The sequence below is a fragment of the Pseudophryne corroboree genome, chromosome 12, assembly GCF_028390025.1.
Source record: "Pseudophryne corroboree isolate aPseCor3 chromosome 12, aPseCor3.hap2, whole genome shotgun sequence".
In the NCBI taxonomy this organism is placed as follows: Eukaryota; Metazoa; Chordata; class Amphibia; order Anura; family Myobatrachidae; genus Pseudophryne; species Pseudophryne corroboree.
In genome coordinates, this window is record NC_086455.1 from 67,066,884 (window position 1) to 67,092,518 (window position 25,635).

General features: G+C 46.4%; 1 long non-coding RNA gene across 1 annotated transcript in view; it reads left to right on the forward strand.

The window, feature by feature from the left end:
• The first annotated feature begins 2,800 nt into the window (after nucleotides 1-2,800).
• The window catches only part of LOC134980138 (uncharacterized), a 46,162-nt gene continuing 23,327 nt past the window's right edge, over nucleotides 2,801-25,635 (forward strand). The window contains exon 1 of the long non-coding RNA XR_010190337.1: nucleotides 2,801-2,866. This is a non-coding gene — a long non-coding RNA (uncharacterized LOC134980138). The remainder of the gene's footprint in view (nucleotides 2,867-25,635) is intronic.

A 25,635-nucleotide genomic window follows, 5' to 3' on the forward strand; every position in this document is an offset into this window, starting at 1 on the left:
ATAGCTGTGTATTATGTGTGCTGGCCAGATGCAGTGGTGCAAAACCAAGACGACTGAATAAATCAAACAATACATTGCATTTATATTTTGCAATCCCAAGAGTAAAATTCCAGCATAAATAGAGTTGAAATATGCAGGAAACGCTAAAATAATTTTAAAACTTTTCTTAAAAATTGGTGGCCAAGATCAGTGGATATATTCCTCAAATAAGCAATAGCTATGGCTGATATCCAGAATGGGAATTCATGAACAAGTCATAAAAGATCGAATCATGTATTTATATTGTATCGAAGTAATTGAGCTGTTACTATGGGATGTCATCACAATCCTAGTGGTCGAACTCCTGACAGTCAGAATGCCAACAGTAAATACTGGCATTAGGATTAGGTTTAGGGTTAAGCACTGGGGGATAGTTACAGTTAGGCTGGGGGGCAGACAGTTAGGGTTAGGCTGTGGTAGGGGTGGGTTAGGATTAGAGTTAAAATACTCACGGGGATCCATCAGGATTTTGAACATCGGGATGCCGCTGTCAGCATTCTGACCATTGGGATTCTGACTGCCGGGATATTGATACCCTCCCATTACTTTTGAGTTACAACATTATGGGGGGTATTCAATTGTAGTTGGAAACTGCTGTCTTGTCGGAAAGACATTTACGACATTTTTAGGCCGTAAACTGTTCTGACTTATTCAATGCCCCTGTCTTTTTTCCAAAAAGTCAGCAATTCCGACTTGTTGGAAAACACGTGGATCGGTGGAATAGCCGATCCACGTGTTTTGTCGTATTCCGGGGCCAAATCCGACAGGTTCGAGCCCCGTTTTACAACAATGTCAATCCGACTTTAACAAAAGTTGGATTGGCAGTGTCGGGAATGGCCAAATCCTGTCGGATTTGGCCACTAATTGAATACTAATATGTTGGATCCTTTCTGTCGGAAAGAATCCAACATCAATTGAATACACCCCTATGTACAAAAAGTAGCCTGCTGCATAGAAGCACATTTTTTTTAACATGAGCTTGCGATAATATGGATGGTGATTATTTTGACATCTTCTGTCCCCTCCTCTATACCGTATAGCCAGCTTTATTTACTGTCAAGTATTAAAGTTCAGTGGGTCGTATATGTGTATATATGTGTATATACAATGATCCTGCTAACATGATGGAAATGCAGAAAGCCAAGAAGCTGGTAAAGAATAAATGTAGTTTAAAGGGCCACCAAATGTAAAATGCATATTGATATATATGAGCTACTAATAATGTTGACACATACCGTATATACTCGAGTATAAGCCGAGTTTTTCAGCACATTTTTTGTACTGAAAAAGCCACCCCTCGGCTTATACTCGAGTGATGCTCCAGGACCACAATGAAAAGTACCTGCTTGAGGTGGCCGGCAGCAGCAGTGTGAGATATCCCCGGGGTACGCTGCCCTGTCTGATTCCACTGCGCTGGTGACCTGCTCTTCTCTGTATGCTTCCTGGTGAGCCGTGCCCACAAACCCCCCCCCCACACCCCTTTGGAGCTATTTGCTCTGTCTGCTTCCAGGTCAGCTAGGTGAGCGGCGCCTGCAAACCCCCCCCCCCCCCCCCCCCCACACTGTTATCCAGAGCAGCACGACTGCTGGGTGCCGCTGCTTCTAATGAATGTGCTTCCACTGTAGTGGCAGCCTGGGGTCTCAGCTGAATGTAGAAAAGTAAAGTAAAGTATCTATTTTTATTTTTGAAACTTGCCAGTAGCTGCTCCATTTCCCACCCTAGGCTTATACTCGAGTCAATGAGTTTTCCCAGTTTTTTGTGGTAAAATTAGGTGCTTCGGCTTATATTCGGGTCGACTTATACTCCAGTATATATACGGTAAATATACTCACTTTCTAGGAGTTTATCAGGGATAAAGATAAAGCTACTGTAAATAAAGTTTTGGTCCTGGTATGGTGGTATTTTATTAATGCTGGGACTACAGAGAGCCTTTTGGTTAAAGTTATTGGTAAAAAGGCAATAGCTTACACTGAGTTAGGAAGCTGGGTTAATTAAAGTATACAGTATATATGTCAACTCATGTTATGGCATTGGAACTGAATTATGTATCTATGGGAATGCAATAATAGACGTTCAATAATTGATTCAAATTGACTTCACTTTAAATTTGCATTTCAATGAGTGAATTTTCATGCTTCAGAAAAAATAAACACATGCAACGGTGGACTTTTTCCCAAGTGCATAGGTGAAATAATCATCTGCTGTACATATCACACTAGCTTAACCAAATATAAAGAAACTTGTTTTCCTAAACCTTCATCCACAAACATGCACACATGACAGGTTTGTTTCGTGCATGCCAGTAAGATACCTGAGTTTGATACACGTCAGTCCATGTAGTAAGATACTGTATATCTGTATCAGATTTCAGCACTAGCCTTGTGGACAGCACCAGGCAAACTCGTTACAGGAAGTGCTGTCCAACCTGAATCTCTCCAGCAACCCATGCCCTATCGCACAGGTTCTCAAACTCGGTCCTCAGGACCCCACACAGTGCATGTTTTGCAGGTCTCCTCACAGATCACAAGTGAAATAATTAGCTCCACCTGTGGATCTTTTAAAATGTGTCAGTGAGTAATTAATACACATGTGCACTTGCTGGGTTACCTGCAAAACATGCACTGTGTGGGGTCCTGAGGACCGAGTTTGAGAACCACTGCCCTATCAGAATCACTGTTCACATTCACTGCAAGCCCATGGTGGGAGTGGTGGTGCCAGAGCATCTGGTAATCTGTAGCTTGACAGTCTGTTCTACAGAGTGAGGTGCTACAGACAGAACATTTGGAAAACAGCACAGAATACAGTCTTTACATTTTCTAAAGCAAAGGTCATTTTATTTTATTCCTTCTACATCCTGTCCCTTTTTATTAAGGGAATGTTAGTTTGTAAAATGTCATATATAGTTTAATCTCTTCTTGGTAAGTAAAGCAAGAAGTTTCCCTATATGATAGCTGCTTTGTTCAGATGTTTGGTCATGTCATCAAATGTTTTATGGTTTCATAATAATGTAGCCACTGTGCATACTGCTATCTGTGGCTTCTTTTATCTTGCAGAAAAATCAATAATTCAGCACATTCAAATAAATGTGATCCGGTAAAGTCATTTAAAACAGGATCGCATGTTTGCATTGATGTTAGTTTGATACGGCTGTGTGTCTGCAGTTGATACAATTCAAACCTGAGCCTTGCATTTGGGGCAATCGAGAATGTGGATATCATATCGTATTCAGCTGTAGATGTCTGATAACAATCATGGATGCAATTTGTAGAAATAACATTCTTTATGCTGAACATCTTAAAGTGGAAGTATCTTACATGCTAAAAGATTAACACTGCTCCTCTCCTCTGTGGGGGGAATTCAAGTATTTTGCTTGCTGGTGGCAAATTCGGTTGAGCTTTACCATTGGAAACAACAGTGATAAAGCATAAGTGGGTAATAACAGACAGTCATAGAGGTAGGAAGGCCCTGCTCGTAACCTTACAATCCATAGAGAAATAGGCATTGATACACAAGTAGAGGCACTATCTATTGCATAGTTGTCCACCAGATTGCAGAAGTTCTTGGTGGGCTGTATGATATGGCTACACAGCAATAAAGAACCAGGTCAGGAGGATGTGAAAGTGAAGAAAGAGAAAATATGTGAAGATATGTAAGAGCTGCGTAAGTAACTGTTAATATATATATATATATATATACATACATATATATATATACATATATATATATATATATATATATATATATATATATATATATATATATATATATATATGAGTAAATTATCTTGTGTATTTTTGAACTGGGCATGCCCCAATACTCAGCATATGCAGGTGAGTCACACGATTTGTAGTTGCATCTCTATTTAAAGAGATGTGCTATTAGATATGCAAACCCACCTGAATTTTGCAGATCTCAACTGAACCAAGTCCTGAGGCGATCCAAACCGGACTGAATCCTGGTTCATATCTTCCCTTGGTTGAGAATTCAGATTTTAAATCGAAAATGTCAGGTTTTGAAATTCAAAAGTGACATGATTTTAGCTGTGTTTATCCATTTTCAATAAATCCAAAACCCAAGATTTGGATTTTAAATACAAATTCGGAACCAAAACACTTCAGGGTAGTTTTGCAAAACCATAACACGATGATGAAATTAGAACCAAAACAGGAGACTCTGCATACATCTAATTTCATTTATGACTGAGGATGGGGAACCGGGCTGTAATGGGTGTTGTCACACAGCAAAGCTCAGAGAGGGGTTGTCAACAAAAGTGCCGGTTATGCAGAATTGGACGGAAGTATAAATATGCATGTTTCCAGACATATCTTTTATTTATTGATGTTATTTATTAACAGTTACTTATATAGCACCAGCATATTACTGTACATTACACTTTATAATTGGGAACAAAACAGTAATAACACAAGATTGGGTAATAACAGCCAGACAGAGAGGTAAGAGGGCCCTGCTTGCAAGCTTGCAATCTTTTGCAGGTACATTAGTACAGAATGCACATTGATGATGAAGATTAGTAGCATTCCAAGCATGCGGATAGAGGGTGGGTGCACCATAAATCTCGTAATAAGGGCACATAACTGGCATATTTTGGGTGTAGTAAAGTGACTTCTCACAGGACGCTCATCTCTATGTGTAAGCGCGTAGTGATTAAGCTCCATGATTACATAACTTATCCCCCGAGGCTGCTCAGTCTGTTTCTTATTCATTCATTCATTCATGAAAAGTGCAATAAAATGTTTATTAAAAAATGATGCAGTTCTGCAGCATGCGCAGTGCAGAGACACTCAGGATATGCTCTGCAAATGGACTTGTATTCACATAAGTATAAGGGAGGTAGTTCATTAAGTGACAGGTTGGCATAATGCTTTGCCATCATGGTTAAAGTACCTTCACAGTATTATGCTGTAACTAACACTTCTACCATGTCGGCATGCTGTGCTGAACATTGCTTGGTTGTTGACATTGTGACTGTCGGCACAGCATACCGATTCCCTGCATCAGGTATTGTGTGTTCACCACAAACTTCTACTCGCTGATCATTACTACAAGCTGATTATTATGTTGGGGTTTTCCCGGTCACATGAAAACTGATTTAAGGTTTTACGTGTAACGTCACTGAGAAATACATTTGCTTGATATAAGTAATTATTCAAATTGCTGTATAGCTCCTGTTACTTCAACTTTACTGGTTGAAACCTTACTCAAACGAGGGTTGATTCAGTGTTGAGTGCAAATCTGCTTTGCTTATGGATCTTACACCTATTAAACACAACTTTGAGCAACAAGCAAGCATTAAAGTTTGTGTCCTAATTGGTCTACTATGTTATACCGACGCTTGGGATCCCGACGCCCAGCATACCAGCGCTGGGATCCTGTGCGCCATCATGCCGGAAGCGGGTTCAGTGCAAAAGAGCCCCTTGCGGGCTTGCTGCGCTCGCCACGCTGCGCTCGCCACATTGCAGGAATGGCTATTTTAACTCCCTCCAGGGGTGTCATGGACGCCCCAAGAGGGAGAATAGTTGTCGGTAGGCCGGCTGTCGGTATCCCGGCATCGGTATACTGAACGTCGGGATCCCGACAGCCGGCATATCGAATGCCTCCCGTTCTAACAGTCCTGAGATTTTGGACAGTTGCAAGGGATGTGCACGTGGTGCCATCGTACAGAGCACAAGGCTCTGGGGATACCATCTTCACTGTCTCACTGCCCTTGCTTTAGGCTAGCAAGGTGCCTGGAATGGCACTCTGCAGCCAGTATCGTACAGCGCCACCCAGAGCTGCAGCCAGTATCGTACAGCGCCACCCAGAGCATCCTTCGGACGCTCCAGGCAGGCACCCTACAGTCTGTGCTGCTGCTCAGAGTGCCCTCAGGAAGCTCCAGGCAGTACAGCACTTACTGATGCAACAGCACCGCACCCTCTGCGTGACATCATGATATCATGCTCTTATGGGGCGGAGCCAGCATAGAGCACTATTACACTGATAGCTTTGCCTTACTAAACATTGATGCTTTATATTTATATGATAATTTGCTCAAATCTTGGGATGTTCACAATCTCGCACCCTATTCAATTTTCAAGTCAAGTCAACTGAACACTTTAATAATTAGTTCTGTACAATTTCATGTACTGTAATCAGTTGTTGATAATTATTCTCAAAGTACAGTGGTGTGAACAAAGTAAGTTTTTGTATTTTGTGGTTTTAATGTGGGGGCTAGATAGAAAGTACAAACCAATGACTGTACGAGATATTGTGAACTCTGTTGCAGTCAGTAAATCTAGTGTTTCACTATTGCTTAAAACTACAGTAACTGCGAAACTGGATCCGTGTCATCAAAATGGCAGGGGAATTGTGGATAAAAAATACAACACCATGGGGGTCATTCCGAGTTGATCTCTCGCTAGCAACTTTTTGCAGTGCTGCGATCAGGTTAAATCTTGGAAAAACTGCGCATGTATATGCACCGCAAGCGCTTCATACGGGTACAAAGAGGATCGGTGCTGGGCGATGGATTTAACAAAGAATCCATTCGCACAGCCGATCACAAGGTGATTGACAGAAAGAGGGCGTTTATGGGTGTCAAATGACCGTTTTCTAGGAGTGTTTGGAAAAACGCAGTCGTGTCCAAGAGTTTGCAGGGCGGGTGTCTGACGTCAATTCCAGGACCAAAAAGACTGAAGTGATCGCAGTGGCTGAGTAAGTCCAGAGCTACTCAGAAGCTGCAAAAAGCTTTTTTGAGCCGTCAGCTGCAACACACTTGTCAAGCGAAAATACACTCCCCCGTGGGCGGCGACTATCTGACCGCAGCGCTGCAAAAAGTTGCTAGCGAGCGATCAACTCGGAATAACCCCCCTTGTACTCACAGCCATCCTTGAGTACCAGTTACCAAGTACCAGTTCCAGTTGTTATCAATTTCTAGAAGCTTGTCCCGCACTCTTGAACAATCCATCAGTAACCATGAGCTACTAAGGTGTGTATGTAATAAGGTGTAATTTCCATGAACCGACGTGATTTTTATAAATACAATTAAGAAAACTCATTTAAAACAAGTTATTGCAGCTATGGCTGGCCATATTAATTATTAATAATTTGTAAATAATTAAAAAAAATTTTTACATAATCTAACTGAAAATACAGCAAAGAAAACAAACAAGCTTTGCACGAATTAATTTGCAAATCACTTTGTTTTTTAACATGTCAGAAGTAAGGATGGAATTCTCAAGATAACATTTTGTGACGACTCTAAATGTGAGAGAAATGTCGGTCACCAGATGTGCCCAATCTCTGTAGATTTTGCAGCCTGCAACGTGTCCTCTATAAGGAATTCTCTTTTCCAGCAGTCTGTAGAAAACACAGACCGTGGTATGTGGAAACATATTTCTGATGGTTTGGGAGAAAACCCTATGTGACCCAGCAAGATCAAAGGGAACTTTGCAAGTGTTCAATAAATGATGGTGTTTGGGCCTCAGTAGAGAGGCCCCAGGCTGCTACCCATATAGATCTGAACTCTTGCCTAGATTTCAGAGCAGAATGAAAAATATCTTTTTATTTTCCATCTCTAATTACACAGTATACAAGCTGCACTGCAGATATATATTTTTTTTAGTCCTATCTCCTTGGATACAACGGTTCTGCGGCTTTAATTCCCACCTTGTTTTCGTTAAGAAATACAGTAGACAATTTGGAGAAAAAAACACAGAAGTACAGTTGGAGAATAAATAGCATTTTTATTAATAGTAGGTGATTATGGATTTATCGAAAATTAAGTTATCAAATAAAGCAATTTGTATGACATACTCGTAAAATCAATTTTAAAAGTAACCGGCAGACCTTAACTGGCTGACAAATAGAGGAGTTCAACATCAACAAATGCCCAAGAGCCTGTTATGGTCATTTAATAAGGTGGTAGGGGGGGAATCCAGATGAACACTTTCTCTTGTGATGTCATGAGTCTGAGCTTGCGCTGTTCCACCCGTTTCTACAAGGAGGATGGTGGTGACTTTGTAGAAGTAAGATTTTAGCCTTCACGATACAGTAGAGTAAGGGATTTGAGGGGTTGGGATTGAAATACCGGGTGTTGGGATGCCGTCCGTCAAAACACTGAACGCGGCATCCCGAAGATCCCCCACTGTCCCCCAAACACTAACCCTTCTCTTCTAGCAGCCTAAACCTAACCCTAACCCCCCCTTCCCCAGCCTAAACCTAACCCCCTCCCCTTCCTTCCCCAGCCTACACCAAACTCCCACCCCCTGGATCACAGCCTAACCCTCCCTCCGCAGCCTAAACCTATCACCCCTCCCCCCCCCCCCCCCCCCGGCTTACCTGCAACCAGTCCACCAAATGCTCTTTCAGGCTGTTGAACCTATTCTGAAAGCCAGTATCGGCATTCTGAGTAGTGTCGGGATTTCGTTATCGTTATTCTGACTGCCGGGACCCTGATTGATCCGTGTTTGAGAGCTTCATTATTTAATGGGGCAAACCATAGTAAGAAAGATCATACTATGCCTGAATGCAAAAAGTAACAGTTGGAGAACAGTTGTGTTCCTTACTTAGCAGATAGACCTACAGAGTTTAAAGTGTGCACAAGAATATGCTTTTACACATTCTCAGCGGTGGCAGAGATTGGGTGCTGGTGCAAACTCTCAGTAGGCTGCCCCTTAAGGATTCAACAGAAGAGTACTTTAACACCCTGAGACTTTCTGAGCAGGAAACATTCTCATATTATAATATGGACAGTCAGTGTATGGAAGTGAATGTTGTACCTTGTCACATCCTATAAATTTTGCTACCAACCCGTCATGTTCCCTCTCATGCCATCCAGGCTACACAGGAAAGTACATTTTCTCACGTGCAAATATCAAGATAATAAAAAATAGGATTTTAATTACCTACTGATAAATCCTTTTCTTGTAGTCCATAAGAGATATTAGGGAGACTTAATACGATGGGGTATAGACGGGGTCGAAAGGAGCTGGTGCACTTTACATTTCTTCACTGGGTGTGCTGGCTCCTACCCTCTATGCCCCCTCACACAGGCAGTTATAGGTAAAACAGTGTCCGAAGGAGAAAGGACATATATGAGAGAAGGAACATAATAACAATGAGTGGTGAGATTTATAAACCAGCACACCACTAACATACAACAACCAGCAACGGCTGGTAACAATAACAGCAACAGCTGAACAGGTAACCACATAAAAGAGAACCTGCAGAAAAGTCAACGCACTGAGGCGGGCGCCCAATATCCCTTATGGACTACGAGAAAAGGAATTACTGGTAGGTAATTAAAATCCTATTTTCTCTAGCATCCTTAAGGGATATTGGGGAGACTTAGTACGATGGGGATGTCCCAAAGCTTCCAGAATGGGCGGGAACGTGCAGAGACTTCTGCAGCACTGCCTGATCAAACTGGGTATCCCCTTTGGCCAGGGTATCAAACCTGTAGATCTTCACAAAGGTGTTATTCCCTGACCAGGTAGCAGCTCAACATAGTTGCAATGCTGAGACTCCACGGGTAGCTGCCCAGGAGGAGCCCACCGATCTTGTAGAATGGGCCTTCAGAGACTTAGGAACAGGTAAGGCTAGGCCTGTTGGATAGAAAGCTTAAGCCAACGAGCAATGGACTACTTAGAAGTAGGGCAACCCTTTTTCTGTGCACCATAGAGCATGAACAAGGAATCCGTCTTTCTGATCCAAGCCGTCTGTTTGACATAGATCTTTAAGGCTCGCACAGCATCCAATGCCTTCGGAGGAGCAGAAGTGTCAGAACTTGATGGAGCCACAATAGGTTAATTCAGGTGATAAACAGAGACAACCTTTGGCAGGAACTGCTGTCTAGTCCTGAGCTCCGCTCTGTCCTCGTAAAAGACCAAGTACGGACTTTTACACGATAAGGCTCCCAATTCTGAGACACTCCCAATTCTGAGACACGGCTAGCAGAAGCCAGGGCCAGTAACATCACCGCCACATTCAAATCCCAGGGTGCCGTAGGCGGCACAAAAGGAAGTTGTATGTGAAGTACCCCTTGCAAGAAGGTCTAAACTTCTGGCAACAGTGCCAATTTCTTCTAGAAAAAATGGAGAGAGCTGAAATCTGTACCTTAACGGAACGCAGACGTAAGCCCTCCACACCAGCCTGCAGGAAATGTAAGAAATGTCCCAAATGGAACTTTGCAGGTGGTTTCTTGCACCAGGAGACATATCTTCTCCAGATATGATGATAGTGTTTTGACGTCACAGGTTTCCTAGCCTGAACCATGGTAGCAATAACCTTCTTGAAAAGGCCCTTTTGAGCTAGGATATTCCGCTCAACCTACATGCCATCAAACGAAGTTGCCGTAAGTCCGGGTAGACGAACGGTCCTTGTTGAAGAAGATCCTTTTTAAGTGGTAGAGGCCAAGGGCCTTCGACGGACGTGTCCAGAACATCCGCGTACCATGCCCTCCAAGGCCAATCTGGGGCAATCAGAATTGCCTGGACTCTTTGATTCCTGATTCGCTTGAGCACCCTTGGGAGCAACGGAATCAGAGGAAACAGGTAGACCAGCCAGTAAGGCCAAAGTGACGTCAGTGCATCCACTGCCCTCGCCTGAGGATCACTGGTTCGTGAGCAATACCAGTGAAGCTTCTTGTTGAGATGAGAAGCCATCATGTCTATTTGTGGGCAGCCCCACCAGTTGATGATCTGCTAAAACACCTGATGGTGGAGTACCCACTCCCCCGGGTGGAGATCGTGATGACTCAGGAAGTCCGCTTCCCAGTTGTCCACTCCCGGAATGAAGATTGCTGACATTGCGCTTGCATTTCTTTCCGCCCAGAGGAGTATCTTTGACACCTCTCACATGCAGGCTCTGCTTTTCGTCCCTCCTTACCGATTAATGTATGCCACTGCTGTGGCGTTGTACGATTGTACTTGGATTGTGTGATCCTTGAGCAGAGCAGAGGCCTGAAGCAGAACACTGTAAATCGCCCGAAGTTCCAGAATATTGATCAGAAGGAGGGCTTCGTGGGCTGACCACCTGCCCCGGAACTGCGCCCCTTGGGTGACAGCTCCCCATCCTCTCAGACTCGCATCCGTTGAGAGGAGGATCCAATCATGAATCCTGAAACTCCAGCCTTCCAGGAGATTGGAGGACTGCAGCCATCACAGGAGGGAAATCCTGGCCCGAGGTGACAGCTGTATCATCCAGTGCATCTGAAGATGTGATCCGGACCACTTGCTCAGGAGATCCAATTGAAATGTTCTGGCATGGAAACTCCCATATTGGATCGCCTCGTATGAGGCGACCATCTTCCCCAACAATCTTATGCAGAGATGGATGGATACTCGAGCAGGTCAGAGCACCATTCTTACCATCTCCTGAAGTGTTCTCGCTTTGTCCTCCGGGAGGAACACATTCTGTACCACAGTATCCAGTAACATCCCCAGGAACAGGAGCTGCTGAGTTGGCTCCAGGTGGGACTTCTGTAAATTGAGGATCCACCAATGGTGTGACAGAAGTTGGATAGTACGGTCGATATGGAGCAATAAAAGGTCCATGGATCTTGCTTTTATCGTCCAGGTAAGGGACAACATTGACCCCCTGGACCTGGAGCTGGAACATCATCTTTGCAATTACGTATATGAATACCCTCGGAGCTGTGGACAGGCCGAAAGGCAGTGCCTGGAACTGGTAGTAGTCATCCAGCAGGGCAAACCTCAGATAAGCCTGATGAGGTGGCCAAATAGGAATATGAAGGTAGGCGTCCTTGATATCCAAGGAAACTATGAATTCCTGTTCTTCCAGGCCCGCAAACACTGCTCTCAAGGATTCCATTTTGAACTTGAAAACTTTTAGGTAAGGGTTCAAGGACTTTAGATTCAAAATGGGCCTTACCGAACCGTGCGGCTTTGGTACCACAAACAGGTTGCAGTAATAACCCCTACCTCATTGTGGTATTGGTACTGGAACAATGACGTGGGACTGGACCAACTTTTAGATGGCCTGTTGCAACGTAATTTGCATAACCTCCAAAGCTGGTAAGCTTAATTTGAAAAAGCGTTGGGGAGGAGCACCGTCGAACTCCAGCTTGTAGCCATGAGAAATGAGGTCCCTGACCCAGGTATCCTGGCAGGAAACCCCCCAGACGTGGCTGAAGTGATGCAGTCGAGCTCCCACCTCGAGATCCCCTCGGGGTGGGTGGGCACCGTCATGCTGAGGACTTAGTGGAAGCAGAACTGGTGCTCTTTTCCTGAGAACCAGTGTTTTCAAGTCTTTTTGTATTACCTCTGGTGCCTCTAGTTGCATTGGAGGCACCCCTGACCCTAGATCGAAATCTGTTAGACCGAAAGGACTGAACAGATGGCTTCGGGTAGGAACACCTAGTCGGCGGGGCCCCAGAGGGGAGAAACGTAGATATCCCTGTAGTGACTTTGGAAATCCATTTATCCAACTCAACTCCAAAGAGCCATTCCCCAGAAAAGGGGGGGATTCCACATCACGCTTGGATTCTGCGTCTGCTATCCACTGATGCAACCACAAGGCCCTGCTCGCCGACACTGCCATGGCAGACGTCCTAGCATTAATATTGCCCATTTCCTTGAGCAAATCACACAGAACGCGTGCAGTGTCCTGAATGTGCTTCAGGAGAGTCACCGTAGTGACCAGAGGCATCCTGAATCTGAGTAGCCCACATATGAATGGCATGGGTCATCCAGCAACCCGCTATGACCAGCCTTTGCGATACACCTGCTGCTATGCAGATAGACTTTAGTGTAGTCTCTATCTTTCTGATCCCCAGAGTCCTTTATGGTAATGGAGACTGGGGCAGGCAGCACCGCCTTTTTTGACAATCGAGAGACTGAGACATCAACTCCCGGGGGCTCTTCCCAGAATTTTCTACCTTCAGGAGCATATGGGAAAGCGTGCAAAAACATTTTTGACACTTGGTTTTTTTTGTCTGGATTTTTCCAGGCTAATTTAAATAGGTCATCAAACTCTGCAGAATCAGGGAAAGTGACATTAGGCTTCTTTTGTGTAAAGAAAAATGACTGCTGTGACGCAGCGTCCTCTAAAGGGAGCTTTAACACATCCCGTATAGCCAGAATGAGGGGTTCAATACCCTGAGCAGAAGCGGAATCCCCACTAATGGGATCCAAGTCATCCCCATCCTCCAGTATTTCCTCATCTGAATCAGAGAGTAGAGCAGGTACACCATGCTTTTCTGGTTCCTGAGTTAGAGTCTGCCCTAGCAGCTAAGTCTACAACAGCCTGTTGTAGCTGAGTTTTTTTAACATTAGCAGTGAGTTGTGATGTCATATCAGACATCATAGTCTTAAGAGCCCCTAACCAGGATGGCTCTGGTCCCTCTCCCCCAGCCAGAGGTGTATCTAGCATGGGGCGAGCAGGGCACGTGCCCCGGGCACCGTGGAAGCCCCAACAGAAGGGGCGCCACCGGCACCTGCACGGCCCGCTCGCCCCATGCGACAGGGATTCCGCCGGCGCTACCTGCGGCACTCTCCCTGTCTCCCCGGCTGCTGTGCCTGTCACACTGGACAGGCAGCGGCAGCCAGGAGCCTCCCCTACTCCCCCCCCCTCCCTCCTCCCTGCACATTGTACAGTGCGCGATCGCGCATACGCGCGACCACGACCTCGGAGGTACGCGCGCGCATGTGCGCGGCCTCGGTGAGCGGCCTTTACAGTTTTTAAAGCTGTTTATAGTTTTTTGTCGGGAGAGGGGGGGAGAGGGGAGGGGGGTGTGGGACAGTGTGTGTGTGTTTGTGTTAATTGTGTGTGTGTGTGTGTGTGTGTGTGTGTGTGACAGTGTGAGTGTGTGTTAATTGTGTGAGTGTGTTAAGTGTGTGTGTGTGTGTGTGTGTGTGTGTGTGGGACAGTGTGAGTGTGTGTTAATTGTGTGTGGGACAGTGTGAGTGTGTGTTAATTGTGTGTGTGTGGGACAGTGTGAGTGTGTGTTAATTGTCCCGGTGGTGATTGGCGTCTGCAGTGTGCGCCCCCCCGTCCTCCTCCGCCGCTGACAGAAGCGGTGTTGTGCGGCTCTCCCCCTCCTCCGCCGTCTCCGTCCTCCCACTGACAGGAGCGGCGGTGTGCGGCTCTCCCCCTCCTCCGCAGGCTCCGTCCTCCTGGCGTGGCCCTGCAGTGTGTGCGGCTCTCCCCAGCAGCAGCAGGTTAATCTCCCCCCTCTCCCCCCTCCCCTCTCTCTCTCTCTCTCTCTCCTCCTGTGGATTGAAGTTTGTAAGTATAATTTTCATTTTTACAGGTGCCCCTATTGGATTCTACTGGACAAGTGGACGTGACCGGCGTGGAATGTAGGTAAGTAATCTGTCTCTCATTCTTACAGGTACCCCTATTGGATTCTACTGGACAAGTGGACGTGACCGGCGTGGGATATAGGTAAGTATGTGTGAGTGTGTCAGTGTGTTTTAATACATTTTTACTGTCACGGTGTGTGAGTTGTGTTTTTATTTGGGTATTTTTTCTGTTGTAGAACTACAGGTACCAGCGGGCCTGTTATTTCCCCGCATGCTGGTACTTGAGGTTCTCCAAGTACCAGCAAGCGGGGGAGGCTTGCTGGGCCTTGTAGTTCCACAACAAAAAAACAATGGGGGTAATTCCAAGTTGATCGCAGCAGGCTTTTTTTTAGCAGTTGGGCAAAATCATGTGCACTGCAGGGGAGGCAGATATAACATGTGCAGAGAGAGTTAGATTTGGGTGGGTTATTTTATTTCTGTGCAGGGTAAATACTGGCTGCTTTATTTTTACACTGCAAATTAGATTGCAGATTGAACACACCCCACCCAAATCTAATTCTCTCTGCACATGTTATATCTGCCTCCACTGCAGTGCACGTGGTTTTGACCAACTGCTAAAAAAAAATCCTGCTGTGATCAACTTGGAATTACCCCCATAATTCTTTTTTTAACACTCTTATGACTATCAGCCTGGCACCCACCGCCCAGGGGTGCTGGGGACAGCCTCGGGCTTCACCCCTGGCCCTTGGGTGCCTAGAGGGGGGGGGGGGGTGACCCGTGACCCCTTGATTCAAGTGGACCCCACTCCTTCAGGGAACCCCGGCCAGTGGTGACTAGTTGGGGGGGGGGGGTAATGCCATGGCCGCAGGGACCTACATAGATGTGTCCCCCGGCTGTGGCATTATGTCCCTGGCTAGTGGAGCCCGGTGCTGGTTTTAAAAATACGGGGGACTCCTACATCTTTTGTCCCCCATATTTTTGGAACCAGGACCGGACTAAGAGCCCGGTGCTGGTTGTCTAAATACGGGGAACCCCTGTCCAATTTTCCCCCAGTGTTTAAACAACCAGTACCGGCTCAAAGAGCCCGAGGCTGGTTATACTTAGGAGGGGAAACCTCACGCATTTTGTTTTTTACATTTTTTTACCCATTCAGACCTTTCTCCATTAAGTTAATGGAAACCCTGGACAACAAAATTGCATTCATGTCCTCCTCCCACTCCCTTCCCAGTCCCAAACACTAATTATTATTTTTTTCTATAAAAATGTACAATATATCACAAGTATGATGAGCAGGCAGGCAGTGGCGGCATCGGACTGAGATGCAAATTAGTGGCGGAGGGCTGGGTCAGTTGATGGTGGGCGGGTTTGTAAGTCATTGGTGGTGGCAGCGGGCATCGGCTCAGAGGCAGTGGCGGGTATTGGCTCGGTGGCGGTAGGGGTCATCAGCAGGATTCGGCGGACATTATGGCTGTAGTGCCTCACCAGCCACTGACCTCATCACATGCCACTGGTGTGTGGGACAGTGTGCGTGTGTGTTAATTGTGTGTGTGTGTGGGGGACAGTGTGAGTGTGTGTTAATTGTGTGTGTGTGGGACAGTGTGAGTGTGTCAATTTTTGCAGTCCAGTGTGTGTGGGGGAGGGGAAAGTATGAGAATGTATGTGTAGTCTAAGTGGGTGTGTGTGGGGTTTGGGGGTGGCCAGTCTGTGTGTGTGTAATCTACAGCGTGTGTGTGTAAGTAAGGGGGTGGGGCAGTCTGTGTGTGTGGGTGGGATGTACTAATGGTCATTTACCGAAGAGGGATATGTATTAAACCACGGGCACTGAGAGGCCCTCCTCACTCACCATCCAGCTGGGTGGGCGAGCCAGGCAGGTGGAAAGTCAGCAGCAGGGGCAGCATGCCGGATATCAGCAGCCGAGGGTGCGGACTGTAAGGCACGTGCGGAGCCCAAAGCCGGAGATCGGCAGCATGTTGACCGGCAACAAGCGGCTTCTGCTTCCGCGTTCAACATGCTGCCAATCTCCGGCTTTGGGCTACGCAGGGTTCGGGGGATGGGTGTCCTCTGCCGGTGTACTGCAGCTCCGGGGGTGCGGGCTCCGGAGGCTTTCAGCACTGTTGAATATCCAGCTACCTTAAGTATATACAACCCGCACCCTCGGCTGCTGATATCCGGCATGCTGCTGGCTGTCCCCCCGCCCGGCTCGGCCACACAGCTGTATGGTGAGAAGGGCATCTCAGGTTTAACACATATGCCTCAGTAAATGGCCTCTGCGGTAAACGATACTAATGCTTACCGTGCCAGTAACAGCGGGGAGGACAGCGCACATCGGGATCCTGCAGCAGGAGAGAAGAACCCCTTCGGAGCGCAGCAGACCACACTGAAAAGGGTGCATCCCCGGTGCGGTGCTCTGCATCCCGGCTGGCGCCGAAGATGTGGCGTGTCGGAGGTGGCAGAAGCGCCGCAGCATGGGGTGAGAAACCGCTGCAGCCCTTCCGCTGTTAAACTCTGCAATTAGTCTATTAAGGGGTAGACTCCCCTCACCACAGTGCCCCGCAGGGTTAGTTAATTAAGGGGGTAGGATCCCCTCACTCTGTAATGTGAATTTTGGCTCATACCATGTGCTGTAACGTAAATTGTGGCTCATACCGTGTGCTATAATGTGAATTTCGGCTCATACCGTGTGGGGTAATGTGAATTTCGGCTCATACCGTGTGCTATAATGTGAATTTCAGCTCATGTCATGTGGGGTAATGTAAATTTCGGCTCATACTGTGTGCTATAATGTGAATTTCGGCTCATACCGTGTGCTATAATGTGAATTTCGGCTCATGCCATGTGGGGTAATGTGAATTTCGGCTCATACCGTGTGCTATAATGTGAAAGGGGCACCAGTACTAGATAGTATAAGGGGTCCTACTACACTGAAGGACACGCGCCTTTTGAGTGACCACTCCCCTTTTGCAGAGCGCGCGCGCCTTCAGCGCGCGCATAATTGCTATCTACACTCTTTCATTCCGCCTTCAAAAATTCAACCTCGACAATTGCACCTACATCTATACATACACACCCTGGCATCTTTATATACAGTGACACCGGTGGCATCTGCACATACTTTCCTTTTGTATTTTTTTTTATATTATATTTTTTTTTCGGGGGGGGGGGGGGGGGGGGGGGGCGCCATTATTGATCTTGCCTCTGCGACCCAGCCCCTTCATTGAGCTGTGAAACACTAATTATTTCTGTCCTGTATAGGACACAGGTTGTGTACAATAGTGGCTCTTCCCCTTTGCTACACCCTGTACCAGTTTCCCAGCGTGTCTTGTGAGTCAGGAGGAGCTGTGTGTGCTTGCTGCTGCTGCATTAAGCAGAGGAAGGCCCTAAAATGCGGCTGGCCCCGCTCTGAGGTAGCTCCGAACCCCCATGGTGACGGAGCTACAGAGATTGTTATACTGGCAATGTCTCCTAGTTTGCTTAAAAACATCACACAAGTGCTAGTTTAAGCGACCGGTAGCCAGTTTACATGGGGGCTCTAGAGGGTCCCCCCCAGGAGGGTCCTGTATGCCGCATCCGCGTTTAGCCGCACCATGTACCCTGGGACCCCCATAGTGGGGCCCCTGGCTTGCACTCACCTCATTCATCACCTTCAGGCATTTGTTAGGGGTGTGCGGCGTACTGCGATTGCGACAGCTAAGGTGCAGTGCCCAGCTGAACAAACAACCTCTTAGGATGGAGGTCCTGCAGCGGGGAAGTGGCTCTGACACCTCACAAGGCCAGTGACCGTCCTCCCCCCCTTCCCCCCCCTAACTCCCATGGTGCAGGTATGCTGTTGCCCAAACAGCATACCGAAAATAATAAAAGTTTAAAAGAAACTGAAGAAAACTTTCTGGAGCTGCAGAGATGTGCATCCTCTCCTGAGGGCACTTTTTTCTAAACTGCCTGTGGGAGGGGGCATAGAGGGGAGGAGCCAGCACACCTAGTGAAGAAATGTAAAGTGCACCGGCTCCTTTTTACCCCGTCTATACCCCATCGTACTAAGTATCCCTTATGGATGCTAGAGAAAAATATGTTAAATTGCTGCACAGGGAACAGAGACAACCAAGATGAGACGGAGGGTGACATGTAATATCCTGCGACTTGCAGGTAAGATCCAGTCATTATATTGCCACTTTGAAACATCTGGCAGACTTGATGGAATCTTGCTAATATCTACATCTTGCAGTGGCAAACGCAGGATTTTCATGGGGGTGGTTTCCGTGTGTGTGTGTGTGTGTGTGTGTGTGTGTGTGTGTGTGTGTGTTTGTAATTGAGCAGCCAGCCCACTGCACAAGCTGTGTATGTGTATATATATATATATATATACACACACACACACACACATACACATACATACATACATACATATATATATATATATATATATACACACACACATACATACATATATACACACATACATACATACATACATACATACATACATGTATACATACATACATACATACATATGCACACACACAGAACATCTGTACATAGACATACACACATACTGTACACAGCTTACATGCATACACACAGTTTACATGCACACATCATACACACACACACACACACACACACAGTATACATACATACTAACACAGTATACATGCAAACATACACATACATAGTATGCATGCACACAGCATACACACACACACTGTACATACATAGTATACATGCATACAGCACACACACACACACACACACACACACACACACACACACACACAATACATGCACACAGCATATTGTACATAAACACACAGTATACATGCACACACAGTACACATGCAAACAGCATATATACATAGTTAACAACATACACACACACACACACACACACACTGTACATGTACTTAGTTAGCACACATACATTATTCATTATTACACACACACTATACTTTTACATAGCAATACACACACCCATTAACAGTAAACACAACCCCCTCCTCACCTTATACTACTCACAAACTACAGTGGGAGCCAAAGACATCAGTCACTGCCTCACGTAGCTCTGTCTCATGGCCCCTTGAACTGCCTGAGAGGAGCTGCGCTTCCGCTGCAGCTCCCCCTACAGGCAGCCAGCAGCGGCAGCAGCCAGGTTCTCACTGTCACTCGTACAGTGGAGGTCATTCCGAGTTGTTCGCTCGCAAGCGGATTTTAGCAGATTTGCTCATGCTAAGCCGCCGCCTACTGGGAGTGAATCTTAGCATCTTAAAATTGCGAACGATGTATTCGCAATATTGCGATTACACACCTCGTAGCAGTTTCTGAGTAGCTCCAGACTTACTCGGCATCTGCGATCATTTCACTGCTTGTCGTTCCTGGTTTGACGTCACAAACACACCCAGCGTTCGCCCAGACACTCCTCCGTTTCTCCGGCCACTCCTGCGTTTTTTCCGGAAACGGTAGCGTTTTTTCCCACACGCCCATAAAACGGCCTGTTTCCGCCCAGTAACATCCATTTCCTGTCAATCACATTACGATCGCCAGAACGATGAAAAAGCCGTGAGTAAAATTACTAAGTGCATAGCAAATTTACTTGGCGCAGTCGCAGTGCGAACATTGCGCATGCGCATTAAGCGGAAAATCGCTGCGATGCGAAGATTTTTAGCGAGCGAACAACTCGGAATGAGGGCCCGTGTAAGGAGGAAGGAGATGCTTTATAAGCTACTCCTCGTTAAAAAAAAAAAAACGGACGGCAGCGCCGATGGATCGGAGGGCAGGGGGGGTTTCTAGGTACTCGGAAACCCCCCCTGCGTGCGCGTATGTCTTGGAGGGTACATTTCCTCTTAAATCTCTAGCCATAGAGAAGGTTCCAGCATGCAGCATTTTAGGAGTAAACTGGAAAGGCTGAGGTATGAGGGTCGTACGGAAGCATTTTCGGACTGGGGCATGTAGGGCCCACCGGGGGAATGCAGTGGTAGTGGCCAGGGGCGTAAGTTTAAACCAGACGCCCGGAGGCAAATTAGACAATGGTGTGCCCCCCCCCACTCACACAACCTCATATGTGCACACACACAGCCACACAAAGAGACACATATACACATGCAAAGCCGCATACAAAGACAGCCACATATGCAGAGAGCCACATATACACACACACAGCCCCATATACATACATACGCACACACATAGCCCCATATACATACATACGCACACACACAGCCCCATATACATACATACGATTACGCACACACATAGCCCCATATACATACATACGCACACACAGCCCCATATATGCATACTGCCCAAATACGCGCATGCACATAGTACCATAGTATAAATACACAGCCCTATATACAGTAGATAGATAGAGTATATCCACACTGCCCCATATATATATACACACACAAACAGTCCCATACGTACGTATATATTATATATATATATATATATATATATACACACACACACACACATGCATACACACCCAGACCCCATATATATATATATATATACACACACACACACAGACCCATATATCGCACAACCCCATATATATATATATATAATTATATATATATATATATATATATATATATATACATACACACACACACACACACACACACCCCCGCCAAAGCCCCATATATACACATACACTACCCCATGTATATACACACAAAGACCCATATAGACACACACACAGCCCCATATACTGTATATAGACACACAAAGCCCCATATATACACACACAGCCCCATATAGACACACACACAACCCCATGTATATACACACATACAGCCTCCTGTATATACACACACAAAGCTCCATATAGGACACACATAACCCCATGTATATACACACACAGCCCCATGCATACACATAGCTCCATATAGGACACACACAACCCTATGTATATACACACACAGTCCCACATAGACACACATACAGCCCCTGTATATACTGTACACACACACAGCTCCATATAGGATACACACACAACCCTATGTATATACACACACACAGCCCATGTCCCTAACACTACAGCCACTGCTGCTGCTCCTCACCAATAGAAGAGGCATCTTCTGGCAGCAGCTCACGAGTCCCGTCTTCAAGCTGACCCTCTGAGCCGGGGGTGGGGAGAGAGCTGGCGGGAGACGAGTGAGCAGGGCTGTGAGGAGGCGGGAGCATTGCCTGACACACTGCCGGCAAACCCCTCCTGCCCCTGCTGAAAGTATGGCGTGCGCCGCGCTGCTATACACGGCAGCGCTGATCGGAGCGCTCTCGCGCTGCGCACGGAGGCTGGAGCTCAGCAGAGGCAATGGAGACGGTAGGGGCCGGGCCAGGTGCCCTCTTCAGAGCTGGAGCCCGGCGGCGACCGACTCCGTTGCCTCCGGAACTTCCGCCACTGGTAGTGGCTCATGTTTAGGGGTGTGGCCAGTCTGCAGATGGGGGTGGCCTGCCACCACATTGGTTTGACTAACCATTACAGAGTGCAACATCTGGGCCCCTTCATAAATATATACAGTAAATTCAGCTGCAGCATGCATGATAATGTACCAGATTAATAACAGCAATGCACTGTAGAAAATACACCATAAACCAGTATAAGGTAACATATGTATAATTCAAGTGCACAGTCTGGAACCTGATCCTTAGAGCAGGAGGTGGGGCACCAGGCAGTGGGGCCCACCGGTGGTTTCCCCTGTACCCCTGTGGGCCAGTCCAAGCCTGTACAGAAGTGATAGCTGGCAGGTTGTTGAATTGTTGTTTGTACTTTTGTTCATGCGCAGATTCCTATGCATGACAAGGTTACCTGCTCATGTGCACATGTCCAGTGGCTACATTGATGCAATTGCACATAACATAAGGGTTACATATCCACATTTTCCCCTTCATGAAGGACACAGACTTACTAATGAGAGCATGGCTGTATGCTTACTGTCAGGAGTACATTTCTTTTATTTCTCTTCATTCTTGTTAGATACCTGTCAGAGCATTTTATTGTGTAATACACACACATACAAATATCTTATATACAAAATTAATTGGTCTGTTTGTCTGTCGGGTTATGTATTCAGGCACCCCTGCACCGATTGGGATGAAAACAATGCAAGGTGGTTCAGTTGGATCCTGGCCGGGTTTTAGGAGGGTTAGGGTCCCGATGGAGTACGCTGGGCAGAACTTTGACACGGGGAGCCTAATATGAGCCTTCCACTGGATGGTTATGGATGAAAACTTCTCAGAGTGACAACATTGGGTCCAAGAAGACATACTAAAGGGTTGAGGTTCTTGTCAGACCTCCTGTTGTTGTACGCCAGACAGAACTTTGACACAGGGAGCCTGTTCTGGGCCTTTCACTGGAGGGATTTGGATGAAAACTTTAATGAACTATAATAACTGACTAAAATACTGTAACTATAAATCAATGAACTGAAATAACTGACAGAAATGGAGGTGGGAAGACAAAATAGGATTTTAATTACCTACCAGTAAATCCTTTTCTCGTAGTCCATAAGGGATATTGGGGAATTAGTACGATGGGGTACTAAAGGATTCGGTGCACTTTAAATTTCTTCAACTGGGTATGCTGGCTCCTCCCCTCTATGACCCCTTCCACATGCAGTTATAGGTAAAATAGTGCCAAAAGGAGAAAGGACATACTTGAGAGAAGGAACATAACAACAATGAGTGGTGAGATTCACACACCATCACACCATTAACATAAAAAGACCAGCAATGGCTGGTAACAAAACAGCAACAGCTGAACAGTTACCATATAAGAGAGCTGCAGAAAAGTCAACGCACGGAGGCGGGCTCCCAATATCCCTTATGGACTACGAGAAAAGGATTTACCGGTAAGTAATTAAATTCCTATTTTCTGTAGCATCCATATTGGGGAATTAGTACGATGGGGACGTCCCAAAGCTTCCAGAATGGGCAGGAATGTGCAGAGACGTCTGCAGCAGCGCCTGCCCAAACTGAGTATCCTTTTTGGCCAGGGAAATGTATTGTATGTGTATATTTTAATTAAAAATGTTGTTATTTTTGAAGCAAAAGTCTCCTTGTATTCATAGCAAATGTGCAGCTACTTAGACTTCTATATAATTGATTGGGAATCCCAAAACGCAGTGCTGTGTTCCATAACCGTTGGATAGAAAGCCTAAGCCAATGAGCAATGGACTGCTTAGAAGCAGGGCAACCCTTTTTCTGCGAATCCTATATCACGAAAAAGTAATCCATCTTTCTGATCCGAGCCATCCTCTTGACATAGATCTTCAAAGCTCACACAGTATCCAATGCTGTGTGAGCTTTGAAGATCACACAGTATCCAATGCTTCTGGAGGAGCAGAAGTGTCAGAACTTGACGGAACCACAATAGGTTGATTCAAGTGGAACACAGAGATGACCTTCGGCAGGACCACTGCCTAGTCCTGAGCTCCGCTCTGTCCTCGTAAAAGACCAAGTAGGGACTTTTACACGATAAGGCACCCAATTCTGAGACACGCCTAGCAGAAGCCAGGGCCAATAACATCACCGTCTTCCACGTGAGATACTTGCCTTCTACCATTATCAGAGGTTCAAACCAGGAGGACTGTAGAAATTCCAACACTACATTCAGATCCCAGGGTGCCATGGGTGGCACAAAAGGAGGTTGTATGTGACGTATCCCTTGCAAGATGGTCTGAACTTTTGGCAACAGTGCCAATTTCTTCTGGAAGAAAATTAAGAGAGCTGAAATCTGGACCTTAATGGAACCCAGACGTAAACCTTTATCCACACCAGCCTGCAGTAAACATAGGAAACGTCCCAAGTGGAACCCTGCAGGCGGATACGTGCGTTCCTCACACCAAGAGACATATCTTCTATAGCTATTATGATAGTGTTTTGATGTCACAGGTTTCCTGGCCTGAGCCATGGTAACAATAACCTTTTTGGAAAGGCCCTTGTGAGCTAGGATGTTCCGCTCAACCTCCATGCCATCAAACGAAGTCGGCATAAGTCCGGGTAGACAAGCGGTCCTTGTTGAAGAAGACCTCTTCTCAGTGGCAGAGCACAAGGGTCTTCAACGGACATGTCCAGAAGATCTGCGTACCATGCCCTCTGAGGCCAATCTGGGGCAATCAGAATTGCCTGGACTCTTTGATTCCTGATTCGCTTTAGCACCCTTCGGAGCAATGGAATCGGAGGAAACAGGTAGACCAGCCGGTAAGGCCAAGGCGACATCAGTGCATCTACTGCCCTCGCCTGAGGTGTCCCTGGTTAGTGAGCAATACCAGCAAAGCTGCCGTGGTGTTGTCCTACTGAACTTGGATCACGTGATCCCTGAGTAGAGGAGAGGCCTGAATCAGTGCATTTTAGATCGCCCAAAGTTCCAGAATGTTGATCAGAAGTATGGCTTCGTGGGCTGACCACCTGCCCTGGAACTGAGCCCCCTGGGTGACAGCTTCCCATCTTCTTAGACTCGCATCCGTCGTGAGAAGGATCCAATCCTAAATCCTGAAACTTCGACCTTCCAGTAGGTTGGAGGACTGCAGCAACCACAGGAGGGAAATCCTGGCCTGAGGTGACAGCCGTATTATCCGGTGCATCTGAAGATATGATCCGGACCACTTGCTCAGGAGATCCAATTGAAATGTTTTGGCATGGAACCTTCCATACTGGATCGCCTCGTATGAGGCTACCATTTTCCCCAACAATCTTATGCAAAGATGATGGATATTTGAGTATTCCGGAGAACCATTCGGACCATCTCCTTAAGTGTTCTCACTTTGTCCTCTGGGAGGAACACTTTCTGGGCCACAGTATCCAGCAACATTCTCTGGAACAGGAGCCGCTGAGTTGGCTCCATGTGGGACTTCTGTAAATTGAGTTTCCCCCATGGTGTGACAGAAGTTGGATAGTGCGGTCTATATGAAGCAATAAAAGCTCTCTGGATCTCGCTTTTATCAAGAGATCATTCAGATAAGGAACAATATTGACCTTCTGGACCCAGAGTTGGAACATCATCTCCGCCATCACCTTTGTGAACACCCTCAGAGCTGTGGACAGGCCCAAGGGTAGCACCTGTAACTGGTAGTGATCGTTCAGCAGGGCAAACCTCAGGTAAGCCTGGTGAGGTGGCCAAATCGGGATATGGAGATAGGCATCTTTTATATCCATGGAGACCATGAACTCCTGTTCTTCCAGGCCCGCAATCACTGCTCGCAAGGATCCATCTTGAACTTGAAAACCTTGAGGTAAGGGTTCAAGGATTTTAAATTCAAAATAGGCCTTACCGAATGTTCTGGTTTCGGTACCACTAACAGGTTGGAGTATTAACCCTTTCCCTGTTTTTGCAGTGGCACTG